At 42.7% G+C, this 9,009-nt stretch overlaps 1 long non-coding RNA gene across 1 annotated transcript; it reads right to left on the bottom strand.

Moving 5' to 3' along the window:
- Nucleotides 1–1,744: 1,744 nt before the first annotated feature.
- Nucleotides 1,745–8,477, bottom strand: LOC147754254 (uncharacterized). The gene is made up of 2 exons (XR_015316861.1): nucleotides 8,241–8,477; nucleotides 1,745–2,061 (listed from the first exon to the last, which is right to left on the bottom strand). It is a non-coding gene; the product is annotated as an uncharacterized LOC147754254 (long non-coding RNA).
- Nucleotides 8,478–9,009: the final 532 nt, after the last annotated feature.

The raw sequence follows: 9,009 nt of genomic DNA on the forward strand, positions 1-9,009 counted from the left end.
TGGGGACATTATCAGTGGTATTGCCGGGACCATCGAATGCATTTTCACCATTTCCATTACGAGCCCTCTTAGACGCAACTAAATTTAAAGCCAAAGAATTGCTACTGATGTTTAAACGGTGACTATTAAATATAATAATCATTGATTACGCGCTGTTGTCTACATCGTCCGTAATATAATGTAGACAACTGTGGTAGACACTTGGAACCAGAAGGTTTTCGGTTTTAATCTTGATGTGCATATGCGAATTAATGGGGTCTTATACTTGTAAATTTCACAAAATCGTTAAACTTTGTACTTTTTTTTGCCAGCTTGTGGCAATACGTAAAATACTTGTTTTTAATAATATCCCTCCAGCTCAGAAGGATATAACGTACTTTACAGGTCTTCGTTTACTACCATTGACGTACTGAAAATAATGTTTACCTCAAATTAATCGATTAATAGAAAATTCAACTTTACATCGACTTTAAGTGATCTGTTTCGCGTCGTACGCCACACATACATAATCTGTTTTGCGCCATATGCCACACATAGATAATACGTTTAACATTAACTTCGCATAACGCTTTTGTTCTACGGCTATCAAGGAGCGTCCAGCGACACAAATACGTCAGCCGGAAGACCAAGCAAGGAGAGTGGGCGATGCATGGATCGGTCAGTGCTGCAAAGTCCATCACTGCTGCTGTTGCTGCTGGTGTCACCAGCGTGGTTGTTCCGGCAGTTCGCTAGATACATTGCCACGTACATCATAGTACAATCATAGACTATAGAGGAAGAAACTTTGATCCGACTGGTTATCAGGTCGTTTCTGTTCTTTCGCCTTTGGGTCTTACTCCGTAGCTTGTGCTATCCCATAGGAGCAGGCCTATATACGATTTAACAGACTAGATATCTGCTTGCAGTCTCTTGCTCGCTATATCCCGTATCGCGTAATCGCGTATACGGATTTCCGCATTGGAGATGGAATACCGCATGCAATTACGCCTAATAAGGCACATAATAATATGCGAGCCCCCTTACGCCTTGTCCTACCAGAACGTTCAATTTGATATTAAGGTTTTATTCTATAGAGGCCTATTGCGGTGGTCGTCTGTATAGATGCTGCACGACGCCGGTCATCTGATTATGTGACATCAGTGAAAACCTGTTAAGCGTATAGAATCAAGCATACCGCTTAGAGAATATAAGGTTTGTGCACAGCGTTAATCGATTACACCTGCTCTAACAAAATGTGCAGTTCATACGACTGTTTCATGAAACATACGTTTATAGATTGATGTAGAGGCTTTTCAAACAAACAATGGGCTTACTCAAAAATTTTTCAGTTCAAAATGCAGTAGTATGTAGAAAACAACACAAATATTCAGCCTTACAACCATTACATTTGCTTGTCACATTACTCTTCGTACCTATTTAACTAATTCACAATATATATATTATAAAGTTTTAGCCTACAATGCGAGATGATTGACCTACCTGATTTTATCAGGCTGTATGCAAGAGTAAACTCGTGCGTTCAAACGCTATACAACCAATCAGTAGCTTACACGCACAGTAGATTTGGTTTTTATTACTAGACCTTCCCATGTTTTCTTATATAGTACTCACGGAAGACAATCGCATATTATGTGGGATAACTGCAACAGCGCGCCTCCGATGACTTTTCACGACCTGCTCGGCGCGTATCCATGTTTGCATCGAAGTGTCTCGGTGCGGTATGCCGCAGCGAACATCAGTGACGAAGCGGTCAGCAGCCGTTGGTTCAAATCAGTTGGTTCACGCAGGACTCTTCTAGATGAAACCCACTGTGGCATCCCGGAACTGCTGCGTTCTGCCGTCCGCAAGCCAGTCTAAGGGCTCTAAAGCCGCCACTGATACCACAAATGAAATAGCTTGCTACCACTGCAGCGGTTGCGTGTTGTTCCGTGCTATGTCTATCTCCACGTAGATGGACGTGCTTCGGTGTGCGGGCTCAGTTCACCTTTCCAATAGCCGCGACTGCAGAAGCCCCAAGGCTAGTGGACCACTTCAGTGGCCTGTCGCAGATAGTGGCATATTCTTATCGCAAAAAAGTAAAAGGGACACGAAAAGATATGTGAAATAGACGCACCAGTGATAACACTGGGAACAAATACCGTTTCTCAAAGATATTTTCAGTATTCAAAGATATTTAAAGATACCTATTTCAAAGAATAAACAATTAGGGTACATAAATGGCAGCTTAACATGAATGCATCAAACAAACATTGTATAAGATATGGTGGATGTCTAAGAGTTTGAGTAAGCGAAACTACCGCTACCAGACGGCCTTCATCGATAGAGAGATTTTGTGCTATTAAATTTAGGGTTCGTGCACGTTGCAAAATATTATTCCGTTTATCTTTACAGTTTATACCTGGGAATAAATATAAAAAAAAATAACCCAAATGCCGAAGGATATACATATTGGGATTGATGCTGTCAAATACTACTGAAGAAATACTATCATAGAAGTGTGTATCATGTCATAGCTACTGTCTCCTTATCGTATTATGCTATTGAACGAAAGCATCGATGCAGCATGACAGAGTAAGCTATTCATTTTACACTGAGACGCACAGATACATGTATGTCGCAGCAGCAGTAAAAAACTGCATAGAACTCAACGTGCGTTGCGAAATTACCATTTGGACTTGGAATATTTATTTCAACAATAATAGAAAAATAACATCTGAAAGTCTATAATCATTATTGCTATATAGAACCTTCAATAGGCCTACTTCATAGTAAATACACACATAGTAAATACATAGTAAATGTACACTACTGGGCAGCGTCGACTTCGCATCTTGTTCGCAGGAACAAGTGCTTTGTTCTGTACCCGCCAGAGATGTGAACCCAATCAAAAGGGATGGACGGTGAAAAAATCCAGTGAGAGGAGAACTTTGTCCATATCTTCTTTTTTAGGCGACGAAAAAGCGTTGTTGCAATGTTGGCGCCCAAGGCTTACCGGACTTAGTTTCAAATGAAGTTGTTCATTGTACTCCTAGCTCTGTTTCTAACAATCTGCGTCCGTCTCTGTTATAGGAATGCAGCTATGCTTGGTTCCATTGACAATAAAGCCCTGCAAAAGATCATGGCTAACTTTCTTGGCCTCTCTGTGTTAGTCCTAGTCATCCGACAATCGGGTAGGGGAAGCAGCGAAATATTTGGCACTACATCAGATCAAACCTGCCATTCCTAGTGGGTATCGCAAAGACTACAGGCATTCATTCGCAAACAGCCATTGCCTAGAAGGGGGTCGTTAGGGCCAACGACGCCGCTGAACATCGCCTGCTTCGCGCCCAACAGCTACATGGTACCGTTATTGGGCCGAGTCAATACAGGAGCTGAATGTCCGGGTCAACGTAAGTCGTTATTTAAGGTTACGCCATCTCGTCGTAACGTATGAAACTGTTCGTGCTCATCGCTAAATTCAACGCTTAGGGAACGTTACAATGCACTGTGATTCATACGGTGCCCAATCCGATTTCTACCGCGTGGGTACCGCGTGGCTGGGTTTGGTTCCGAGATCTGTGTAAGGAGTTACGGTCGCAGACAGGTATAGCACGTAGATTGAACGGCTGTTGAAAGCCAGCGGCTTGGGCCCATCAACCCAAAATTCGCTACCGTTGTTCTACAGGCGACGATGGTGTGATATTGCGTGGCCCGCCCGAAGCAAACAGAAAAAAGGCGGACATGGATGGCAGCGTCTGTCCACATCGACAGTTCAGTCACCGGCCTGGTAGTGTTTTCTGTCGATGCTTCTGTCAAAGCAACGAAAACACAACAACGGCCGTTCTTTGATATAGCATTTTAGAGCCCCTGTCTGCCCCTTTTACCGCCACCGCCGCTGCCCTCCCCCTTCTGCCAGGGAAACTTCTCGTGAGGGAGCGTAATGGATGGAACGGCGGCCTGACCGACGAACTTGTTGGTCCGACCCGTCAATACTATACGTATACAGGTATTATACCACGGACTGATAGCAACCTGAATCGTTGCGCTGATCGTCAGCCAAAAGTTACTTTTCAAAATAACAAACGAACGAATCAAGCTAACATAACTAGTTGGCCAGATTACGCACCGCATAAAACAAACGTCTACAGTGATGCTTCGTCGGTCTATGAAGGGCATCGGACATAACGGCAGTCGATATTTAGAACTGCTGGAAACAGTTGCCGACAGGCAAACAGATAAAAGACCATAAAGCAGTGCTCATTTTCCTAGGGAAACAGAAAAAAATCTACGATTACTTAGTCCTTAGGTTCATCATTTCTATTCACACCTCTCATACTCTTTGGACTCTGACTTTGAATTTGCATCGACTAGCAGTTAGTCCCACAGCGCTGTCCAACGAAACGGATCCAATGAAATCTGTCATATTAACTCATCTTCTCTTCACCATATTATGGGTTCGTCCAACTTCGGCGTTACGCATATCAACCTCGACGCAGACTCATCGTCTCGTACAGCCGGGGCAGCAGGGAAACTGTGAGGAAAGAGCTCAGTTCATATAGTTTTGTAGGAACCTCCGTAACGAAAGAACGATAAAGCAGCCATGGTGGGTGCTGTATGGCAGACCATGTTATTGTTGTCTTGGTAGCGGTGGCAGCGTTATAACTGCAGCAGTAGCAGCGCCCGTAATATATATGTTCTTTAGAGGAAAACAACGCTTTCTGGTGTCGTCCACCTTCCCCGGAAGGCCTGTAGCTGCGAGTGGCCAACTGCCAGCCGGCCAGCCAGCGAAAGCATTATTGTCCTCGCCGCGCGGCAGACGCAACGTCAACGATGGCTGTAGGCATCGGTAGTGAGCAGTGATGGAGCCAATAAGCCGCACTGGTCGACGAAGCTACAACAATCTCCAGCAGCAGTAAACGGCTTATGTCGCCTTCACAGCGGAAGACCCTTGGTGTTGTATTGGCTGCTGAAGCAACCAACTCAGTCAGACAACCGTCGTTTTTTTCATTATGCTGTTGTCTGTGTTATGATTACAATAATATATCTGCGGCATGACCTGCTTGCTATGCTACTCGCCAGATTCAGGCCGGAAAAGAGGCTGGCTCAGGAGCGCTCAAGTATGATTCAAGATGGATCGCTTAAGATAGAAACCGGACCAGATCCAAACTGAACTTCACCATATACTTCGGCAGTTCTGCCGCTTTCCTTGTGTTGTGTGTTTCGTTGAAAAAATCACCGTAGGACAGAAGATAAAACATCACACATTCGTGCTATCCAAAGTCCTTGCCAGAACATAATAGTATAATCAGTAAAGATAACCGTGTTTCAGGTATTACGAATCCGTTAAAATATTAAATATAATAATAATGACAATAATTTATCGTAGCGTTTACCTTACTAAAACCAAATCGTTTAAGTCAGAAAGCTTATTCCCGCCCAATTCCGCTGCACCTCTTCAAAAGTTTCAAGAAATCAGCCATTGCTATTGAGTACATCACATGCAAGTCGGGACAGAACGGCCCAGTCTGGCCACAAAGTGCCATAGGCGAGGTTCTCTGCTTGGCCGGCTGACTGGCATCCCTATTTGTTGTTATCTCCTTTCAACTTTATAAACATTCTGTTGTACATGTTACTTGTATTTCCTATGCTGCCGTTCGCACAGTAGACTCTGGTGCCCAAGCGTACTCTCAGTAGGGAGTAAGTCGTTTTCCTAGATCGCGTTTATTCATTCTTCAAACACACGAAGCGTCGTGTTGTTCATAAGATATCCAAAGTGCCGCTTCGGTCGTGGTCGTTCATGATGCTACCTTCTTTGAAACCATTAAGAGAAAACGAGGGCGGGAGCAGGGGGACCATCTTTAAGTTGGTGGGGTTTTTTTCGATATAAAGGAGAAGGTGCTGCCCTCTAGTACGCCAATTGGTAATTTGTTTTCAAATTGATTTGTGAGTAAATATGGATTCCAAAGGCTCGGTGAAATATCGAGAGGCTATGTGTCAATGAGTTTAGTGATTTTTATCGTCGCTTCAAGATAAAAAGTTTGCAATTTCTAAATCATCTGTTACTTGCACATTAAAGGTGATACCGAGCTGGATCGGATAGACACGCATGATCGTAGGCAAATTAATTCACGATACAAACTTATTGGTTGTTAAACGTTGTTATAATTATTTATTATTAGAATGTACGTCAAACGCTAGCTGAATTCATTTATCGCTGTCGTAACCTTATAACAGGACACGCAGCCGACGCAGCTCTAGAAGTTCGTTGAATATTTTAGTATACCATACTCTTCGTGCACTTACTTAACAAAAGGTGTGTATAAATTTTAATTGATGAGGTGGATAAGGCCTCGTGTGGTTTCACTATCGATAGGAAAACAGTTTAAAACGGCAACATAGTTCATACAACGCACACGAAAAAAGATCACTCTAATATGATCTCTTTTTGGATTATTCAATTTTCTGGAAATAAATAAATAATTAGACAGAGAAGTCATCATCTCCATTGCCGCCGTCCAAACAAAGGCAAAGAGAGCGTTGTTAAGCGACAAGCCAATATCATCATTAGTCACTTACGGCACTGTGCTTGCACGACTCGTAAAGCTGGGTCTGTTTAAGACTGGCCACTTATGACAACAGCGCCATCTAGTGCGCTAAAACCTATTGCATTTGATGCTTGAGCACCTACTACGAAGCCAAGGTCGCAGAAACGCCGTTGTTTCGGCCACTTAGCGGCAGCAGCAATCGAAGTATCGAATTGGGGTCGTTCCTTTACTATAGACTACGTGGGGTGGGATGAAGCTTTTGCAGTATCAGGGGTATAAATGCGTTTGTGCCTTAAACTCGTACAAGAGTAGTAATAGCGGCCGCGATAATAACAGTAGAATGTTGGCTTCGTCTAAGACAGGCCACAAGCGTGTTTCTCATTTTCATCTATAGGTTTCGTTCATACAGCAAAAGGCTGATTAGGAGAACTGGAAATTGACTAAGCTATTGTCGATGATTGACATTCATCTGTCGCTAAACCTCACGTGTACCCTTGTTTGCCTACAGATTCGTCCAAAATAACAATAGCATAACAACCGACTTGTGGATTGATTGAAATCTTAATTCGGTCACCGAATTTTCGTCAAGCGGTTTACATGCCACAGGGTACCCACGATAAGACATGATTTGAAAGAAGAACTTCATGTGCGTTTAGGTACACTCGAAAGAGTTTACTAGAATAGTACATTCGGAAAAATTCGTTAAGCTATGGTATTCTATCTTGTTATTGAGATAAAGCAAACGCGTATGGGGCAAGAAACCTTTCGCAGCGAGTTCGCATGCGTTGCTGTAGTTTTCTCTCGAATAGCGTTATGTTTAAAAATTACGACCGTACCGGAGTCACTGGTCCGTCGGGCTATGTTCCACCATATATTCCGTAAGCTCTTGAATCTTTGCTTTCGTACGTAAGATTTGATAGCCACCGTTTATACGCGCATTACCGTTTCATCATCTAGCTTCATCTGGAAACGAAAGGCCAAATAGGTAAAGTGGTTGCATTGTGCGGACTATTCCAGCTGTTGACTCTAGGATACAGGCCCATGATTCGTAAAAAAATATCCACCGTCGGCTTGTATAGTTCGGGCCTTCGTCTTTTCTGCAGTCTGTCAATGAATCCGACAAAACTATAAGAGAAACTGGGTATTCGAAACGTGCCGTCCAGCGTAACGGTTTGACTGCTCCGATTCACAATTTTCCCAGATCCTTATATCCATCACCTGTCCATATATATGCCAAATTGATTCCAAACGCTCCGTGTTGTTAAAACCAGTGCTACATGGGCTTGAATCACTATGTTTTTTGAGATGAAAAATACTCAAACATGCACTGTAAATCTTCGTATATCGAATACATAAATACGGTGCAGCTGTTAAATGAGCACGTGCTCTTGAAGCTGGTACTGATGTGGCAGCAGTTGTTTTCGTTTTCATCGACAAAGATGTACAGGGGTAGTGGGGAAACTTTGCATGTCAATGGCACAGCACGACCTAACTAGCTAAGGTGTTGTTTGTTAAAGAACCTCTCTTGCAACTAACGGCCTTCGTTCAAGAACCTCAACCTGCACTCATAACAGCTCCGATTAGTCAGCCCACGCGCATACATACACAACATGTGTCAATAAAGCAAGTTAAGTGTGACTGCAACGGCGATGTTGCGAGAAGATGCCAGAGTGTGAAGCCAGCACTGTGAGGCGACTGTGTCCCCTATCGGCCTACCTGATTGCTTGTTAGCGGGGTCTGGCGAAGAGAAATAGGGATCGTTCACTTGGCGCAGTGCTTCATCTAGCTCGGTCAGCCCCATAGTTCTGCCTATGCTGAACGCTTACATGAATGGTCTCTAAATACTACAAGTAGTGTTGTGTTTGTATAGAAGTAGCAATATTAGGTTGCATCTTAGCTATATACATAAATAGAATGGTTGCGTATTAATGATTTGCCTTCACCGAGTTATTGATGAAACTGAAAAGCAAACATTTGTATAAAGGACGTTAATTTAAAAGATGGCGTTGTAAAAAATGTTTTTTTTTTTTTTATTTTTCGTCTGCTTAAAACACCTGAAGGGAAGTGTTTTTTCCGATCTAAATGTTTCATATGAATTTCTGCTGTTATACATGAAATAGATAAAAAGTAAGAGGGGTCAACAGAACACGAATGGCAATCCTGTGAAGCAGGAAAAAATGTAAACGATTATAAATCATTAGTTTTACATTATTAGGGATACAGGAAGGTTGCATGCTTTACATTGTTGTGTAGAAATACAATGTTTTGCCTAATGTGGCATGACTACATAAACTAGTTTTATTTCGTTCTCTAGTTTTGACTACCGGCATGATGATATGTCCAAGGCGTGTCGTCCAAAATATCGAATTCTGTATCGTTTTACCAATACAACTTGCAATATCCGCTAGCTAACCTAAAATCTACTGAAATTTTTGCTACCCCATATGCTTCAAACATTTTTTTCCACAGCGCGTATACTCCTCTC

The sequence above is a fragment of the Varroa destructor genome, unplaced genomic scaffold (genome assembly GCF_002443255.2).
Source record: "Varroa destructor unplaced genomic scaffold, Vdes_3.0 BEIS01000007.1, whole genome shotgun sequence".
Taxonomy (NCBI): Eukaryota; Metazoa; Arthropoda; class Arachnida; order Mesostigmata; family Varroidae; genus Varroa; species Varroa destructor.